The sequence below is a fragment of the Bemisia tabaci genome, chromosome 2 (assembly GCF_918797505.1).
Source record: "Bemisia tabaci chromosome 2, PGI_BMITA_v3".
NCBI lineage: Eukaryota > Metazoa > Arthropoda > Insecta > Hemiptera > Aleyrodidae > Bemisia > Bemisia tabaci.
Window position 1 is genome coordinate 47,064,500 of NC_092794.1, and position 20,833 is coordinate 47,085,332.

The 20,833-nt window shown below is 39.6% G+C and overlaps 1 protein-coding gene across 1 annotated transcript in view; it reads right to left on the minus strand.

The window, feature by feature from the left end:
• The window catches only part of LOC109029701 (uncharacterized), an 85,365-nt gene extending 64,893 nt beyond the window's left edge, over positions 1–20,472 (minus strand). Inside the window, exon 1 of the mRNA XM_019040284.2 lies at positions 19,423–20,472. The gene's annotated coding sequence lies outside the window, so the exon portion shown is untranslated. The remainder of the gene's footprint in view (positions 1–19,422) is intronic.
• Between the last annotated feature and the right edge of the window lie 361 nt (positions 20,473–20,833).

Sequence of the window (20,833 nt, forward strand, 5' to 3'; positions counted from 1 at the left end):
TCCTGGAGAAGATTTACTCAATCTATCTTTCTTTGCTCCTCTTCTTTCTTATTTTCTTTTCACTTAAGAGCTTGAAACAGTTTGGCGCATGAGAAAGAGAAGTGCCCCCTTAATCGCATTCACGGCGAGAAAAACTGCGGTAAAATGACTGCGTCATTTGGCAGTCTGATTGAACGCTTATAGTAATCGAAGAGGATATACGAAGTTGGCTCAGTTTATTAGATTAGGGAAGCAGTATCTTTCCTTTTTCAAAGAAATGGGGATAAAGAGGGGGGAACAATCTTATGAACATTGTTTTATACTGAATAGATTATGAAAAACAGTGTGTTTCCTTCGGGAAATCCTTTCAAAAGTAGAGCACAGCTCATAAACAATAGGGGAGCTCTATGCTTTCCTTGAGCGTGCATGCGAGTCGTGCGTGCTGCATCACTCATTATTTCAGGAAAATATTGGACATGCGGACCGATTCGATATTTTATTTTTTTTGACGAGGCGCTACAGTCTTCGTAATACTAATAAGTCAAATAACGATTTTGTCTTAAAAACTTTTTATTTTCATCTTTATCTCTTATCTCTACAATCAAACTCGTGGTCTCATGGTGTCATTCAAACTTTCTTCACCGTGCGTTGAAGTCTCTGACGATCCGTGAATGCAGTTATGAACTGCGCACCAAGAAACAAGTTTGTTTTAGCGACATTTTATTTTGGTCTTTAAGAAACTTATTTTTATGAATCATTGAAAATGTCAAAGTCTAGGCTTTCTCAATTCTAAAAAAACCTCTTTCAAATATTAAAAAGTAATTATTTTTTTTTAAAATTTTTGTTTAAAGAAAAAAAAACATATATAAAGATGACAATGACTTAAAAACCTGAAAAAAACTCGTATTTGTCACCGGCGCTTATCTTCTCGAAAATTTCAAAATCTTATTTGAAATATTTCAGCATTTCTCCGCTTTAAAGAAACGTTTTATTACTTTCATAGCTATCCTGAAAGCATCTTTCAGGCGTTTTATGCTATCAGGGAGTGTCCAGTAATGAGGAATTATTCGGAGAGACCGCTCTCCTTCTGAGAAAAGCCGTTCATGTTATGTGGGTGAGAAGTTCGAGGCGGGATAGATGAGGACTCGGTGCGAGATTCGAGTTTAGATCGGTAAGAAAACCAACGCAGTGCCGCATGCCGGTGCGGTACGATTCGATGAGATGCCGCACAGTAGGACAAATGCTTTGGAGAGGTCGAATATGAAATTTTGAACAAAAATATTGTATTTTGGTGTTTATTTCATCACATTTTGAATTTAAAAAATACGTATCTTTCAGAGAATTTTATGAAAAACCCAAATGAAACCGGTTTTGAACTTGTCCGAATTGTTTTGATGAAGATATACATTTTTAAAGTTTCTCCATCTTGTCCAACTTCCCCGATTAACTCATTCTACTGTGCGGCAGCGACAGTGCGGTGGCAGCAGCGGCTCATGCTTGCTTATACGCCCACGCTGCTCAAGTTCTCTGGACCGCCTGCCAGCTCTCAGACACATATACGTCTCTCGACACCCTTGCGAACTCGATCCAAAGGCAAGCTCACAAATCTGAGGCAGATTCCCCCGTGATGCCATGTTGGCCATTTTTATTGAATTAGTTATACAGGGTGATCCAAAAGGCCTGGTGTGCCTATATACGGAGAGTACGGACAGGTCGGTAATTTTAAGTTTAGGTCGAGGCTTGAGTTTAGGGTATTGCTGCCAGGGAAACACGTCGTATGAGACATCAGGCATTACCGAATTTCCTTCGAAAAATCACAAATTTGCAGGAAAATTATAAAAATTTATCCTCAGATTTTTCAGGTTTTGTCTGATGATACCAAGGAAAGATATTCATAACTTTAATGAATAATAAATCTTTTCTGAGAGGAAATTTGGCTCGAGGAATGCTTGCACGGTGTTTCTACTTAGCACGACGGTGTGTACGCAAGAGATACAGCCAGATGGGCAGACTTTCTTCAGGTATAATCATCCGGAAATCATGATAAAAGCATTTAGGAAGTTAAAAATTCACTATTTAGCGAGCAATTTGCGTAGTTTGTAACACGATTTTTCAAATTTCCCACATGCGTAGGCGGTTTTTCTTGGTCGCCGGCGACCAGGGTGCCCAGATAAAGTTGTGAGAAAACCTAACCTGAATGAACGAACAATCTCGCAAACTTTCTTTCACACATGATTTAAAATATTTTTCAATTCTTTGCTTTCTCCTTATTTCTTTCTTTTACCAGAAAAGAAAATCCTTATATGAATTTCAATTCTACCCGCGGAAAGTTTGTATCAGCCCGCGAGATTGATTTTATATATTTGGGTCAGGTTTTTTTGAGCCTCTCCTGGGGCAAACCTGATTACTGGCACCTAAGAAGAGGTGTCTGTGGACGTGTGGGATAATTAAAATATCTTGCTAAAAATGCAGATTGCGCGGTGCGGAATAGTTTTCACAATTTTTCGGTGCACTCATCGTGATTTTTAAGTAATTTTGCCTCTTGGTGGCTCTATTTACTTGGCTATTCTACAATTGATCTGAGATCTCCCTAATCTGAACAAATTTGATCGAAAATAAACGGCCATTCGAGTTTTAAGATACGGATCTGACTATTTCTGGTTCGTCTGCTGGTCGCGCAAAAAGCAATCAAGAAAGAGGAAGACGACCTACTCACCTGCCGTCACCGCTTCGCAGCGCCCCCCCCCCCCCCTCTTCACCATCCCACCTGTGATCATTTACATTCTAAGTGTGCTAGATTTTTTGAGATCTTCAACGCGTCTAGAATCGGCCGGACTCGGATTTACGACGTTCCAGAATGAGTCATAGCTCCGATGGCACCCCGGGTAATTGCGGGGGAGGAGAGCGGTTAGGTCACGACGGCAGTCATCAAAATGTCCGGAAATTGCGAAAAGGTAGTTGCGATAGCAGTAGAATCGTGTTTTGATGGTTCAAGCGTTAATATTAACAAATATTATTAAGATCTGGCCAAAAGTCGAATTCTTCCGCTCAACACCGATGGGGATACCGCTCATCCAAAAACACGACATTTGACGTCAGCCACCGTGGTAGTATATACCATGTTTTCTGTTACCGTGCACTGGAAAAAAAAACACATTGGATCTAGAGCCCAGACTCTTGAAAACATTGACAAGAAAAAATACTCTTGATTCAATCAGATTTTTCCTTGAATCAAAAGAAATCCGCTCAAATTAAGAGGCTTGGTTCTTGATTTAAGCAAAAATCCGATTGAATCAAGAGTATTTTTTCTTGTCGATGTTTTTAAGAGTCTGGACTGGAGATCCAATGTGTTTTTTTTCCCAGTGTGGTGTTGCGTCGAGCAATCAGTGCAATGTGCGTATCGCTGATTGATGAAATAGATCACATTTTGCAATATTTAAGAACTACAATTTCTGGCTCATCCATAAAAACACTTAAAAGCGCGGGCAACTAATGGTGCAAACGTTGTTTCTTAACTGAGCCAGAAATTTTGGTTCCGAATTGAATTGAAGTCTAAATGAAAGTGAAAGAAACCATGATATATGAACTGCCGCGGTAGATGACGTCATGCAATGTGGTCGTCGATGAGCTTCAATATATTCGTCAATACTGGACATGGAAACTTGCAGCATATTCGAAGATATGTTCTTGGTTTTTGTTAATTCGTTGACTGAAATCATCAGAACCCGATTCTGTGACTAAAGCAACTGACTCGCACTCCTTAGTAAGAAGGGAAAACTTGATAAAAAAAAAACTATTTGAGGATGTAGCTGAGCATGAAAAAAGTTGTATGTGACATGAATTGGGCACTATTCCTACATATGCGGTTGACATTACGGCACGACTGATAGTGCTTCGCGTGCTCATCATAGATTTCAACAAATCTCCTTTAAATTCGACGTAATGCAGCTGAGATGATCGAATAAGTAACCTGTAAACCGAGAACCCTGTATCTCACCCTGTAGGTTCTGCAACAAATGTAAATTTCATAAGGCACAATCAAATAATTGCGATGAAATTTCACTGGAAACTTGTTTGACCAGTAGCGAGTGCAATTTTATTCGGTAGATTTTGACCCAAACGCCCCTCCGTCTCGCATCGTGAGGATGAACAACAAATGAGTGCTACTGTGACCCGTGACCCTCCCGCTACTTCGCGAATGCTCAACCACAAAAAGCTGCAAGTAGCGAATAGAAGCTGCGGGTAGAAGCTTCATTCGGACGAAAATAGTAATACGCCGCGATAAACGACCAGATTCGAGGATCTAAAGCCACGGTTGACAACGGTGATAAGTTCCATATTTATACTTCCATGCAGGACCCTAATCTAGGAGAGTTAGCGCTTACTCGTCGCGTTGATGTAATAATAATTAGTTATTGCCGGGCCGGGTCTCGATCAGGCGTTAATTGCGCAATTTGTATGAAATTTGTCTGAGAAAAGGCCCTCATAAAACGGAATGACAGAGCCATTACGATTACATTTTTCGCCATTACGGCAAGCGCAAGAATCAGAAGCTGGATATTATTCACCGGGAGGAACATATGAAAGAGCTGCATTACTGCCGTTGCCGTCGTCTTACTGGCAGCTTTTATGCTTTGATCTTTTTCCAGCCGGAATCTTTTTCGAGCCGGGGAACTCAACCTGTTTAATGTTGTGACTCCGTCTAATGTGATACCTGTAATGCATGTGTCTCGTTCTAATAACCCACCGATGAATTTCACCCGCAATGCGAGGAGGAGTTAACACTTCGCCTCCGTTGCTGATTCAGTCGGTCTGCTCTTTTCGTTCGGAATATAATAACCGGTCCGATGCGAGTGTTACCGAGTCACAATGCTTCGATGGATTACCAAAATCATTTTACCGCATCATTTAACACGTACCAAATCATTTTAATGTATACCACATTCGAAAATTAAGTATTTCTCTCGATTGTCAATAGAGTTAATTCTGATTCGTATATAAATGAAGATTAACAGATTTATGTTGTCGTTTTGTATGTACCTCACGCAATGCTGATTAAAAAACGATAAATTATAAAAATAAATAATAAAAACTACAAATTTTGTTTGTGATGAATTTAAACGTTTGCTTCAATATTATTTCGTGATAGAATAACAGCAAAAAGTCGGGGAAAATTTTTAGGGATTAAAAGATTCCATTAAAACATAAAATATTTTCAGCGGGTCGCAGTAGATGGTAATCAATTTTAAGTATAATATTTTCACGAAAATTAAGATGGCTATGGTAAAGTCTGAAAACACCTATCTGCATTGATTTCAGCATTTGACGACTCCGGTTCATAATTCATTTCAAGTAAAACTTACACCTTTAAATGCTTGAAGTTTTTTGAAGAATGGAAGTGAATGGAAGAATGGAAATTACTGAGGTTTTGAGGAGACGACATGAATTACTTTTCCGCTTTCAATGTAGGCACTTATAGTTTTATGCACAGAAAATGAGAGGAGCGAGAGAGAGACGCCAAAAATTAAGGTGGTTTTTCAGGGTTTAAATACCGATTTGACTTTTATGGGCAGTATAACATTAAATTTTGTTCAGTTTTTCGACATTACGCGGAACAAAATATGGAAAAACACCGATAGTGGATAGCAGAGTAATTCAGCTCGTGAAGGAGCAAGAGAAGGAAATCTCTTGCGAGACTAGTCTTGAAACAAAAATTGTTATTTCTAGCTTTGAAAACTTAGAAGGATTTTACACGCAACAGCGTTGAGGAATCTATAGAGAACTGGGCAACCCACGGAGGGTCGTAATCGCAGTATTGTGAAATAATAGCGCAAAAACGAAGTAGCAAGTACAATGATAATAAAGAGAGAAAAAAAATAAAAAATGACCACAATAATAATAAACATCCCATAATGCCTCGCCGTGCAGAAAGAGGAAGTCCATGTCCCCGCTTCACCACAGTAAATTTCGCTCCACCCTAAGTGGATGCAACACTTAAACCACTTCATTCAGATAATCACTGAACCAAATCTAATTATGATTATTGCTGTTAAAAACTCAGAGAGTTGTCCTGCAGGTACCCCGCATTTTGCTTCCATGCACTCTTTGCTTCCCGTATTTTGTGCTTTCTTCGCCCGTCGGAACTACTGCTACATTATTCCGATCATTTTCACGTTACCTCCATTATGGATTCACTCCACCGTAAGTACGGAGATGCGCTGGCACCGTGTGATGGTTCTAGGTAACATTTCTTAGCAGGGTTCTAACTGGTCGCTAAGTGATTTCCATTTACGATAGAGATTCGCTAATATCGTTAAATAGGAGGACTCAGGAGTCAATCTTGAAATCTTGGCTATTGAAAACGAGAACACCTGATATCAAATACACTGCTGCAGACCCTACTGGCGCTACGCTGGCTTGGTATGGAAAAACGCCGTAGAAACATTTGAAGGTTGCCAGATTTCGTTTGACAAGCTTATTTTTGATACAGTTAAAAATTTCTGGCTTTACTCAAGGCACATGTGTTTCGGCAGATTGGTGTCGGTCATGTTGAATATTTTGTAGTACCCTAGTGCACAGGGATTGAATGGAACTACTACTCTTACGAAATGTTCACCTGTGCCGTGGTATCGTTTTTGAAGCAGGAAGCTCAAAAAAACGCAAATTTCTTGCGCAGATTGTGAACTTAGGGGTGCATTTTAAAATTGGCCGATGTGTTCATTGTGATTTTTGAGACATTTACTAATATTAGTAACACTAACAACTCTTGTTTTTGCTCTAGCAAAAGTTTGCAACAGGCCCATTTAAGGGAGAAAAAGAGAAAACCGGAGGTGAAGTCCAAACTTGTTTAAAACCCATCAGAAGTGGCGATGTAAAGGTACCCACCAACTCCAGCTCGACCTAGCAGGGGACGTACAGTGAGGAAAATCCGCACTGTGCGCTTTTTGTGCCTCATGGTCAGCATTGTGCGCTTTTTGTGCCTCATGGTCAGCATAGTGTGCTTTTCGTGCCTCGTAAGTGAATATAATAAGCACTGAACCGCGTTGTGTACTTTTAGTGCCTCATAAGTGAATACGATAGGCTGGGCCGAGCCGCTAGGCAAAATGGGGAGCTGCGACACCAAGCTCAACAACTGGACGGGCGGGCAGCCGAAGCTGCCGGGAGGTTTACAGCCAGAGTTGAGGGGTCACAGAAAACTCGAACCTAGGAGTTATAAATTATTTTTCAAAACCTGCTTACCTACCAGTGACCGCTCGGCCAACTTTCTATAGACGATCCGTAGCTGCCACCAACCTCCTCAATCCCCAATTTGTATTGATTAACGCTAAAGAGACATACGTGCTCAGCAATTGATACATTTCAGCCGCGAAGCCGCACTAACTGCGGCGATTTATTTATTTAATATTTTACGATCAAGAGTGGAGCTCTATTTGGAAGCCCTCTCCCCCCCCCCCACCGACCTTTGGCATACAATTTTTTATGTGTAAACTCTTCAAAATTCAGAAATCCGAATTTACTTCAAATGGACTGTGCCTTCTTCCCTAAAATTGACTGCAACATTGAACAAAGTTAAAATTCTGTGAGAATAACACTTTTCTGGTTGCAGCTGCAGAGCTTCATCTCGGCCGGAAATACTGAAAAGGCAATCCGTGGAGCAGGACGGTATAAAACGGAAGAAAGAAATGGAAGATATTGGAAATTTCAGTGAAAAATTTCATGAGATTTTACGAGACTGTAAAATCTTTCATATTTTTCAGGGGCAAGAGTATGCAACCCGCACTCAAACACACAATAATAGAAGAAAGTCACAATTTTTACATGTAAAGGAACTGGTATTTTTCAAAATCTTTCATAAATTTCTGAAATTTCATGAAATATTTCACGTGAAATTCCAAGATTTTATTTTTCATTAAATTTTGCCACCCTGCCGTGGAGCGTATTAAGAGACTTTGTTTTCTACGATAAGACATGGAGTGCAAGCATGGCTTCGACTTCGATTTGATTTTTCCAATTGCAAATCATGATTGACGAATTACGAATGGATTTCGCTCCGGCCGACAGATTTACTAGCAGATCGACCTTCAAGGTTATGACAATCGGGATGACCAGCATTAGAGCTGGAGCGGCCCCGGTCCGAGGTGGAATCGAAATTCGCCACGAGCAGTCAATTGGATGGATTAAAAAGCAATAACTCTATCTGTGAGCGAAACCTAATGGCAAACATGCAGTCGGAAAACAATAGTTAATTAGTTTCTCGGGGGGAAGGGGCGCGGGAGGGAGATACATTGTCACAGCGGCCGCTCGCATCGGTGCGAGATGAGATGTTCTGTGCTCATTTATGGATTCCAGTGATTTATGTCAGAGTCGGAATCAAGGACCTTGGCCACACATGATTATGCGTCAACTTATGACAGGTGATCTACGAATAGAATTAACGACATATTCCGAGTGTACGCGTTCTGTTTTTACTGTCTGTCTTTCCACTGGCAAATCATAAACGCTCTGTCGCACACACTTTGTTCAAGATCATGGGTGGTGGGTTGCATCTTTAAAAGGCGCCTAAGAGATTGGTAGTAATTGTGAAATACACTGAAAAAAAAGTAGCTTGGATCAAGCATGATAATTCTTGAATTTGCCGCCAGGAATTTTTTTTATCTTGCTTTAAGCTGACTTTTTCTTGATTCAAGAAAAGTAATGCTTGAGTTAAGCTAAAAAGTAGCATATATTAACCAGAAAAATTATTGATTTATGAAAAAGTATCTCTTGGCGGCAAATTTAAGATTCTTTAAGATATCATCAATCATTGAACATTATTTTTTGGGACTATATCGATAGACTCTGGTTTATAATACTGCAGCATGCTGAAATTTAAACGTCTCATTGTCTCTCAGGCGAGCAATGCAACTCGGCAATTTTTTCCCTGAGATACCTACATTTCTTAAACCCAATTATTTTGAACATTGGGAAATGCCTGATCTCAGAAATCTATTTATATTCGGAATCAGCAACACTCATGCAATATTTTAGGACATGAAAGGTAGATTATTCCGTGTGTGACGATGCATTCATTTATTATTAACAGTGAATCCGTAGGAATACAAAAATGGCATTAGCAATTATCGAGAGACTTAAACGAATGGTTAGAAAAGCTAACTAAAGATCAGAAACTCGGTAGCATGAACCGAAGATACGTATCTTACAATCGAGAGAGCAGTTTCATGAACCGAACAGTACGGTCGATACTGAACACCGTATACTTACGGTTACTGCGGCCGAATATTTCTATCTCAGTGAGGAAGTTAGAGAGCTTACGTTGCTGATTTGTCGCGTCGCATACCTTTAAATCTGAATGAGCACGTAAAATAACAAGGAGTCAAATTTTTGCAAAATTAAGTCAGGTTGGGTCTGAATGCTTGTCAGGGTGTAGCAGAGATGTGTATACATCTTTTAATAGAATATGATTGTTAGATCAAGTACTTGTTCTCCGTAGTAATGGTTATTTGAAGGTGGAATATACCTATCCCTTCACTCTGATACATACGTGTAACATACATTACATATACATACATTCGGTGATATAACCGGTACAAAAATACGTTCGATATATCACATCATCTCATTATAATAGGCTGAGGTCGTGTGGCTGATATTCGCGTGCCGAATATTTCCGCTACCCGCGCGGGCAGTTCAGTAGCGGCCTCTCTCCCCACTCAAGCCGCCAAACGCTTCTCTCACCCTCAAGGCATCGCTCGCAAGTCGCGTTGTCGCGCCGGCTAGCTGCGGCTGTCGTGTTGTTATCAAAGAAGTACAAAAAGGAAGTTTTGAGAAAATGTTGCGCATGAGCGGAATTTTGGCTCTTTCAAAAATCGGATTTTCCGAGATACGTGGTTTGGTAGCTTCACCATCGATATGAGCCACTCCCTCTTCGTTCAGAATTAAAAGTAACATACGTTTTGCTGCCGCAAAAGAATTTATCGGTTAACTTAAGAAATCAGTAAGTATTTATGGATGCTTGATGACAATGTGTATTCAATACTCACCACTGGTGTGCATGTTGTCTTTCCTATGGAATACAGTGTACGAATATTAGGTTCTCATTACGGTTAAGTTGGTTTTAGTCAACAGGACATTGAAATGAATCGCAATGAATTTTATTAATCAACCATGACCCTACATCGTGAGTGAAGACTGAGGGCCTCACTACTGCCGTGCTAAGGAAAAACACCGTGTTTGCAGTTGAATGCTGCCAAATTGCCTTTCAGATAATATTTATTTTTGAAGATCATCATGAATATCTTTCCTTGAATTTTTCAGACACTTTGGAGCAAATTATGAACAAAAGTCTCTGAAAATCGGAGGGAAAATATTCACGAGTTTTCCGGAAAATTCGTGATTTGTCGAAAAAGATTTTGCAATGTCTGAAGGCTCTTACGGCATTTTTCCTTAAAACGGCAGCTCGGATGAACATACCACACTTACCACACTTAATTTCAGAAAGGGAAGGGAAGGGGAGGAGAGCAAGAAAAGGTTGGCGGTAAGGCAAAACGTCATTTACAAAACAGACATGAAAACGGTCATGCAGATTGAGCGAAAAGTTTTAGTTTAACCGAAAGAACCGTAAAATAGGCTGATTCTACGGCACAATCTGACAACAACTCTCACAATGCGACGCATGTGCATCAAGCGGAGAGCGTGCCCGGACCAGGGTTCATGAATTATTAGCGATCATTTAGATACTATAACAAATTATATCCTGCCCGAGGTTTTTTTTTTTCCAGCAGCAAAAAGGAGGGAAAATCAGTGTAAAATAGGGAACAACTTACTTAGCGCGTAATGCACTGTCCAATTGTCCGTGGGATAATACCTCCTACCTGCGTGATTCGCCCCACGCGTGTTTGACAGATTGTAAAAAAATAAGAGCCTATGCCTTGCATCGAGAATGAAAATTAGGCTTAGGAGAAGGCAATCTTGCTTCAATCTCACTGCAAATGTGAAGACTCGCCTTGCCCTCGCCGAAGTTGGCTCTCGAATTAAGGTTATGCGGGCGACTGATGCTCTGATCAAATCATAGTGCACGCTATATAGTTCCACGATTTCCAGATGGGTTAAAAAAAATTGAAGAAACGTTTCTGAGCGTAAGAAAATGAGACCAGCGCTTCTTCTAATTCAAAGCATGCACGTCACGGAAAAATGAGTGCTTGGCTCAGGCAAGATAAGTCATGGATTTTCCTCCGAGAGTTTTTGTTTTTTTTTTTTTTTTTCTTTCATTTAAGCTGAACTTTTCTAGGAACAAGATAAAAATTATTGCGTCAAGTCAAAAAGTACCTTAAATTAGTCAACATAATCCCAAAGTCAAAAACAAATTTTTATCGACAGAAAATTCATGACTTTTTTTCAGTATAGCACTATGCCGCTTAAAAGATGTTCTTAAAATATTTCTGAAAACCATAAAATGTTTTAAAATTGTGTTCAGAACTAGGAGTAACTGAAGTATTTAAAAGCGCAACATTGCAACGTTTAGGAGATTAATAACGGTGAAATATTGCTATAGTAGCCTAGCTTAACCTTAAAATTGACATTTTAACCAATTTTTACTCAACACTTGCTCCTGTACGTACACATGCCTATAGTTTATTGATCCCATTTCTTGATCTTATATTACTGTCGTTAAATTTTATCAACAATCCAATCAACTGTGTCAATTTCATATGTGCAGCATTAATATGTGGGAAGTTCCATGTCCCGATGTACCACGTAGAATGGTTTTTCAAAGACGGTCAACGAACATGTTGAAGATTGAGTTCATCGATGTGATGTTGATGTCTCTTGCAATCAAATTCAATTCTTTATGATCTCCTAGCGGAAATGAGTGTGCGATAAAAACTTCCAGTAAAAAACGATAAATTCTTTCTACTAGCTTTTCAACGATTCGCTGTAAAAAGCGCGACAAACTGCTTGTGTTTATCATTATTTATGATGGTTATATAATTTTTCCCACCTGAGTCGTCCTCTTTAATCCTCCGAAGCATGTATCCTCAAAAATTTCGTTTTTGAAACGAAAGAACGTAACTGCATGTTTAAATATTACAAAATTTCCACCCTAACATTCAATTTTTAATGAGAGACTGTCGGGCGTAACTTGCTTAAAGGACCACTTTTAACGCACCCATAACACAGGTCTGTGCCCACCTAAAAATAATTACGAAACGCCTAGTTCAATACCCCTCCCAAACTAGCGTTTTGTGCCTGATGAATTTCAGATGACAAATTGCCTCCTCTCTTGACTGAAGATTTTCAAACAACATGCGCTTTGTGCCCAGTTTGGCGTTACGTAACGTTTCCCTGAACTCTATCCCTGCCCTTGTTACATACCCGTGACGCAGGCTCAAACCGTCCTCCCCCTAGAACGTCACGTATTTTGTAATCGGTCCCTTACTGTAAGCTCGATGCGAATTGCGCATCTCCAAGTTTATAAACACATATAGAAAAGAATGCTTAGTTTTTACTTCCTTTTTATTCTTTTCCTTCTTTCCTTCTTTCCTTCTTTGCTTGCTTGCTTCCTTCCTGCCTTCCCTCCTTCCTTCCTACCTTCCTTCCCCTTTTCTCATCTTTCCTTTTCTTTTGAGCTGGTTTGAGTGTCCTATTGCACCGACTAGAACCCAACAAACAAAACTGACGAGAGAAGAAGAGGAAGGATAGATGGAGAGAGATAGAAAGCAAGCGTCCATGCCAGCCACAGTGACAAGATCTGGGACCATCAAATTTTGTCAGCCCTTCCGGAATGCAAAGCGGTGACCTCCAGATCAGTACAGCCGTGCTAAGTAAAAAGGCCGTAGGAACATTCGAATGTCACCAAACTTCCTCTCAGAAAATATTTAGTTTTGAGGAAACTAATGAATATTTTTACTTGAAATTGTTAGACCTTTTAGATCAAATTAAGAACAAAATCCTCTGAAAAAACGGAAGTGAAATATTCAAAGATTTTTCTGAAAATTCGTGATTTGTCGAGGGGAATTTGGCAACGCCTGATGGCTCATACGGTGTTCTTCCTTTGGACGACAGAGTAGTCATTATCGTTAATCACTGAGGCCAGCTAATTTCTAGGAAGTTAGGCTTTGAAAAAGAGAAACCTTCCAAAATTTTTTTTTTTTTTTTTTTTTTTTTTTTTTCAGTGCGATTTTTGAACCTAAAACCTAATTGAAACTAGAGTGCAGGAGCTGAAAAGACTCATCTGTGCACCATTTTCCTCCTACACCCCGCGCTTAAAACCTAAGTCGCTTATGTTGGAAGTGACCGTTCGGCTTATTGGCGGTCTCTCTCAGATCGAGTGAGACGGAGCGAGGAGGATACAAACAAACAATCATGGAAAGGGATACAAATCGAAAAAATGACCTTTGATGTGCGGAATAATTCAGGGGATTAAACGTAATTACTTTGACGCCGCGGTGGACATTTTGAGAACAGAGATCCGATTGCTTGTTGAAAAATACCATTTTCGAAGGAACAGCGCGAAGGATCAGCCGTCGGAAATGATAATTCATGCAAATGAATTCTGATGAAATGAAATCACAAATTAAATTTCCGTGCTGGGTTGCCGCTCTCACTCGGGACATATCATTTTTTTCCCCGGCCGAACTATTCCATTTTGTTCCCGGGATTTGTCGTGGAGGAGTATTCTTATTTTTACTATAGTGGGAGTGGGAATGTAATATAGTTTCAGAGTAGTGGTGGTAGGCAGAAATTACTTTAGGGGCAAATGCTGAATCAGGAGCTGATGATGGTAGCAATAAATTTTGACGCAGACATGGAACCATATCTTATTATTTTAATCTTATTATTTTATTTTTATAATATTATATGTAAGAAAATTGAACACGGAAAAATTTAGATAATTAAAATCGTGACTGAGTTTTAACAATTTATTTGATTTTACTCTCCTTAGCAAAGCAATCGCAAACATAACATTTAAATATGCCCAAAAAAAATTTTACGTTTTGTGAAATGCTTCATTTTGTGTACTTCCGCGATTTTAAGTTTTCCATTGTGCTTTTGTCTGTGCTTATATGCTCGAATCAATAAACCCCAATGATGTTTCTTTTCGTTTTAATTTAGGATTTTAAGATTTTAAGGAAAATGAAATTTACTCGAAGATACTCTCAAGCAGTTTTTCTAATTGAGAAATTCAGGTCACGATTCGAAAAAAAGCTTCAAACTTTTCCTGTTTTTATTGAAAAGTGTCATTCAGAGAAATTTTAAAATTTTCTAAAATATGGTAAAATATCTCATGACTTACTTAGATGGTTTTATCAGATGGCTCTTGAAAAACATGGGTGATGGGTTGAATGCTGCTAGGAAAAACGCTCTCAAACCTTCGTACAATTTCAGGTCTATCTGCATTTACACCTCTTACGAATCACAATTTTCCCAATTTATCTCTTAATTCTTTTATAGTTGAAATTTTTGGTCAAGAGAACCCCCCTCCTCTCCATCAGAGAATGAAAACTTGATGCACGTCAGGTTTTCATCATGAATGCACACAGTCTGTATTGTCTATTTGAATAACCATTTTATCAGTATAGTCATCCTCCGTCGTCCTAACAAAATTAATTTACATCAGATGAGGTGTTGCCATGAACGGTTTTGGTTTTGTATTGGTATACGTTCATTCAAACGGGAAAAAATCGCCGTCCGTTTAACGGTCCATTTTTCCAGGTTATTTGACATCAATGTCCCAGGGCACTAGCCCGGTCCCCATAAGAAGCTTGGGTATTTGTTATTAATTTTATCTTATCTCTGCTAGAAAATTTGAGCGCGTTTCACGAGGAAGGATATTTTAAAACAGCGAAGAGCGGCGTATGAAAGTTATGAGCCGACTCAAATCTTCTGACTGGACGTGAAGCCAGGCTCCTCGCTCTGGGGGACACGGGGACAGCGGGACAGCATCGGGTTTAGGCGTGCGCTTAGGTTGTCATATTTAAAAAAATATGCGGATTTTCAAAATTATATCGGGTCTCATCCCACTCAATATTCTTCTTCGACTACGATGAATCCGGAAAATACGCTGCAAATCGGATTTTTTGACATCCCCCGCTCTACCCCGCAGATCTATACCCTTCTCCTGAAAATACGTAACGCTCTTTTTGAGCCCCCCTCCCTCCCCCTTCCCTCTCCTCTAAAGATAGAAAACACACTAGTGAATATCGGTTTTTCTCTTACCTATCGATTGTTGGGGGGAAAAAAAAAATAATAATTTAGGCAGGAATGGAGGGAGAAGGGTAAGCCGAGGAAATGGTCCGAACGTGTTTAATGATAAAATTCATATAAAAAGGATAAATATTTTTTTTCTTTTCTTTTTTTGTAACTTCAGAAGAGGGAGCACTTCCGGTATGTAGTGTGTATTAGTATTATTATTCGTTTATTTTGAAGCAGTACCTTAGCGGTACAGCCAGAATATGCAAATTAAATCAATAGAAAAGTATAGGGGGAAAAAAATACAGCGTCGAGCTATACGTGACACAACTCCAGACCCCCTTGTTTTCCCTCCAAAGCATTAGGTTTATTTTTTTCTTTTTTTTAACGGCTTCTTTGGTACAGATGAAAGCAAAAAAAAATTTCGGGAAAGCGAGATCGTACTATTACATGCACCCATTCACGAGGTCATCATCATCGAATACCGTGAGTCCATTAACTGTCATACAGTTTTCATCAAGCTTTTCAGTTTGCGGAGTTTTTATATACTTTGTACCAAGCAAATATTTATTGGAACAAATAACAATTTACCGACCATGTTGTCATTAAAAATGTTCGAACGGATGAGATTCTATGAAGAATAACTAGTTTTTCACCATGCATTTAAATTCCTAGTCAAACTTAAATTAAATTCTTTCTTTCACCGTGTTTATCAAGCAGATATTTCATCAATTTCATAATATTCACCAATGTCATTTTTATTTGAAACTCCCAATCATGTCTTTTCAATAATAATACGCCGTATGAATGAACATTAAATAATAAATGCAATGAAACAGACGCAAGAAGTAGCACGACCAGGAAGTTTCCAAAAGGAATAGAGGACATTTTTTTCAACTGGAATATCAATTTTTTTTCTATGTCCAATGACAGTAATTTCATACGGATTATCATTGTTCTCTAGAGTCAATGGAAATTAGGAGATTTCAATGCATTCTGACAACAAAGCTAAAAGCGTTTCTCTCTCCAACTCATCATTATGATTAGCATACTCAAAACGTATCAACATCTCGCCTCAAATATGAGAGCTCCAATACTAGAACATTCATCTGCCCTCATCTTTATTTGATTTCGTTTTAAAAATCATATTTTTTCCGTTCTTCACTTTTGCCAATTGGCTGGCGACGCACGCTGAGTATACTTCCAGAATGTGTCATATCTAGACTTATGTTCGTGGCTGTCTTTATATACATAGGTTATAAATATATATACTACGTATATACATATATCATCTATTAGAAGAGCTGCTGGACTACTTTTGTTATTGCAACAGAGGACCTCTGCACAGGTTACAAAAGATTTTGTTGTGGTAACAAAACTTTAGCAGTGACAGAATATCTTGTTAACACAATAAGATCTTTTGTAGCGTTAGCAATATTCTTTTGTGTCGGTGACGAATGCAGTTTAGCGGCTCTACTAACAGATCTTTTTTTTACGTGCAATGTATGATGCAAAAGTACCACATAGCCCTGAATTTTGTGTTCCTTGAGCTATTGAGTTGAGCTTGTTGGTTTTTTGAGAGTACCTAGGTCAAAACGGCCGAATAAGTATCTCGGTAGCCTAAAAACATATAGCTTCAAACTTGGAATTAGGGATTTTTTTGGAACAGCGAACATGAATGCGATGCTACGTTTCAAAATATCTCCTATTCTTCAAGATAGCGGAATATAAATGGCGGATTGCCGGTATTTCTCCCGCCCGGCCTCCATTATATTGATGAGACACTTGCAATCCGAGGTTTTTTGGAGCCCTGAGCACAAATTCGATGCTAACTTTTCAAACTACTCAATTTTTATTATGATGCGAGAATAGTGTTTTGCAGAAAAATATCGGTTTCGCGATCCTAAGGCTGCTATGTTGAAAACAGCTTCCGAATTTTGAAGGAAAAAAAACGGATTCATAATTTGACACTCTAGTAGAATCCCAAATTCCAAGTTTGAAGTGAATCCGTTCATATTAGATGCCGAGATGCTTTTTTTCAGCCGCTTCGAGTTTGAATCGGTCGCCATTTTGAAACGGTGATAAGTACAGACTGAAATTTGCGTCTTTTTTTTTCAAATTCAAAAGGTAACGGCAGTCTATAATTAAAGAAAGCGCTTCGTAAATCAGAGAAAACCTTCTTACATAGCTGTGAGGCACAGTTTGTAGTATATAAAGATTATCCTACATCGTTTTCGGCCGATTTGAGGGTTAGTTTCAGTCGGGAGGTATTTTTGCAATTGTTCCGTCTTTTTTTAAGCTAAAACTCCATTAACATCTTAACCCTCATTGAGTAAAACCAAAATAACAGTGTATATACTGATTGTGAATAATATAAGATTGAATTACTATGTTGACTAGAATTAGAAGATAATTATATTAAAAAAAATCGATCAATGTCAAGTTTGGTAAATTTTCATGAGGTTATTGCTTTTAATGGCAGACTTTTGCTATGCACGTTTCAAATTATTCTTGGGAAGCCAGAAGAAAGTTGCAAGATAAAGAGGAACCAAAGTATGGGCATACTGCTTTGAGGTAAGCTTAAATCACTTAAAATGTAGCCTAATCTTTCATAGAACATGTGGGTTTGATTGCCTCCACTCGTCTTCATGCAAATATAGTCTGCTTACGAAAGGAGTTTCAAAAAGGATCATGCGGTTCATTGAGTGCTAATTTTCTGCAGAGATTAGTTAGCCTTGAGAACCTTTAGTGCCAGAAAATCGACTTAAATATCACTATGCATTTATTATAGATATATCTGTGCCGCTACATTGCACAGCTTACATTTTTTAGGTGATTAATTTCGACTTAACATGAGATTTTAGCGATGCAAAAGGAATAATGAACCTCTAGATACATTGTAACCCCTTCAAGCTCGAAAAACAAAGCCTAACGAATAGGTCAATGTCCTAAAAACAAACCGGTAGACTTAATTCTGTCAAAATTTAGACAAATAAAATTGATATCATACGATATCTGACTAATGCTAAGTCTAGAGGGTGATATAATTGGCAATAAGACCAAAAAATCTTCGTAGAGCACAAAATTATAGATATATTTAAAAAGTGGAAACTATAACTTATACTATTTCCCTAAGCTTGTTAAAAAACCAAAGTCGAATCACAACTCATTTAAGAATTTAGAAATGTTTAAATCATCGGCGCGTGCGCTGTCTTTTTATGCCGGTTGATTTTAAGTTAACGAAGCACTGGAGCCTTGCCTCATATTTTGACCTTACGACTTGCTGCATTCCATTTTCATCCTGTCCAAACTTTCTGTTTGATCGAGGTGAAATGACTCACCAAAAGATTTGTGAAATATGTTTGATAATACGAAAATAAACCGGTGTCCTAGCGACTAGATTTAGGAGTTCCGTTTTTTCTATCCATGCGTTCAAGTCACTCGGAAAATTTTTACGTTTAAGTTGCGTTTTCGTCTTTCTATTCTATTCAGCTCTCTCTTTTTCACTCTGTTACTCAGTATGTTTCTCCTGTCATTTTTCCTGCATTTGACTTTAAGTATGATCTAACTCTCCTCCTTATTTTAACTTTCTTTTCTACCCCAGTGTCAGACTGCGTCCTCCCTCATGTTTTGGTCCCTTAATTAGCGTTCCCGCGTTCTCCAATGCACAGCTCATTCTCTTTGTATTCATTACAACCATTTGTGTATTTACGTTTGTTAATTTGGCATTCAAGAGAAAATCAATTATGCAAACCGTCATTCTCTAGAACTTTTACTCATTCATTGCATGAGCAAAATATACATCATACGTCATTTTAAAAATTGACATTATTCTGATATATTTTCTTTTATTGAATATCTTCATACATACTATGAGTCACTGCCATAGCGCTCTCTGGCGCTCTGCGACGCCTAATCGCCACAAAACTCGCTCCTCCCACAATCCGCCAATTGAATATCTATCTCTAATTATTATGAACAAGTTTTGAGGAGATAATTTTTCCCGGTGTAATCATTTATCTTGATTTATTCCTAGCTGAGCTAAACGAGCGCTGCTCTGTTAGCCTGGATAAATGAAGTTTGTTTTTTTACGCCTACTTTCATTCAATAAATGTACAGCTCCTACGAGGAGCACATACACAATATTTCCATTAATATAATAACCTGATTCCTGAAAACAACCAAAGGATCCCATGCGCATTGATAATAGATGAAATAAAATTAATTATCAAACATTAAAATTCGATATCTTACCTCTTTGGAGAGTTTCCTGTGGCTGTGTAAGATTTAACAACTTATACTGACAGTCTTTTCGGGATCCAGCACACCTCAAAATTCATTTTTTTCCCACAAGAATATCAGCGAAAATTTCCGCACAAAAAAGAAATCCGATTGAATCAGCATTGTAACTTGAATAATTGAAGGTCGCGCACCCCGCACTTCAGCTACCGTCAGAAGATTCTTCTTCCAATAGTCATTCTTCTGCAAAGACACCAAATACGAAAATCGAGAGCACACGTTGCAAAATCCTTTGATTGAAGCACTATGAGTACCTTTAGGTTCGCAAAAGTCTCACTTTTCAAAGAATCAGACCGAATGGAAGAACGACATGCGACAATGCAAACGTCCGAAGAACCTTCGTAGAATACTCCATTTTGAGTTGACGGAGTCACTCACGTTATCACTAGCGGCACCACGTGGTCCGACACTGGGCACACCGAAAAATTGATAAAATCAAGGGCGGCTAAATATGGTCGCGGAAGTCGACGAAACGAGGAACACTGCTTCCGGTTCGGTGATCCAGATCCGTTTCCGTTTGGTGCGGCGACTGGGTCCGGGCCGGTGGAGATTGGATCGGATCGGCACAGGCCACGCCCCTCGGTGAACGGTGGGCCGAAGCGCCGAAATTCGAGGAGAGCCCGGCTGCGGAGGAGGAGGTGCGACAGCGGCGGAGGTCGCGATCAGCGGAGCGGAGCAGACGAGCGAGGTAGCGCTGATGAGGAGAGCTACGCGACTAGAGAAGAGCGCGGAAGAAGCTGCGGACCGGCGCTCGAATTCGTATAATGCGTGCAGCGCGGCGCAGGTGAGGCGCGGCCCCGGTAGAAGGGCCCCGGTTACCAATAGTCGCTGCGCGCCGATCATGGGCGGTCCTTGGTCGCTCCACTAGTGCTCACCTATCGAGGTCAGATTTTAGCGCCGGCCAATCCCGGGCCCCGGCCGCGCTTCGCCGCCGCGCCGCTTTCCCGCTTTTTTTTCTGTCACACCTTCGACGTGAATTTGATACACCTGAATTATGCATAGTTTCTGATACGCCACCGTAGCGCTCCGTCATCCGCCGGGCCCCGCTTTCATGTACCCGCTTTTCTCGCCGTCGAGTCGTTGCTCCGCCGCCGCTTCCCGCCTCGCCGCCCTGCGCCCTATCCGCTTCACTTTTTCCCGTCGATAATTGTCACTGCGTCCTTACAACCGTCCATTATGCTGATTGCACGGTGCAGTGGCGAAATTATCGCTCCCTTCTCTTGGCTATCATCACCCGTCATCCTCGCCGAGTGACGCCACTCCGCACTCTCGGTGCTAACCAGATCTGGACCCCCGTAACGGTTTCATGGTCGCTTGTTAGATTTCCCCGCGATTCCTGTGGGATTTTGACCTGAAAATGTACTGT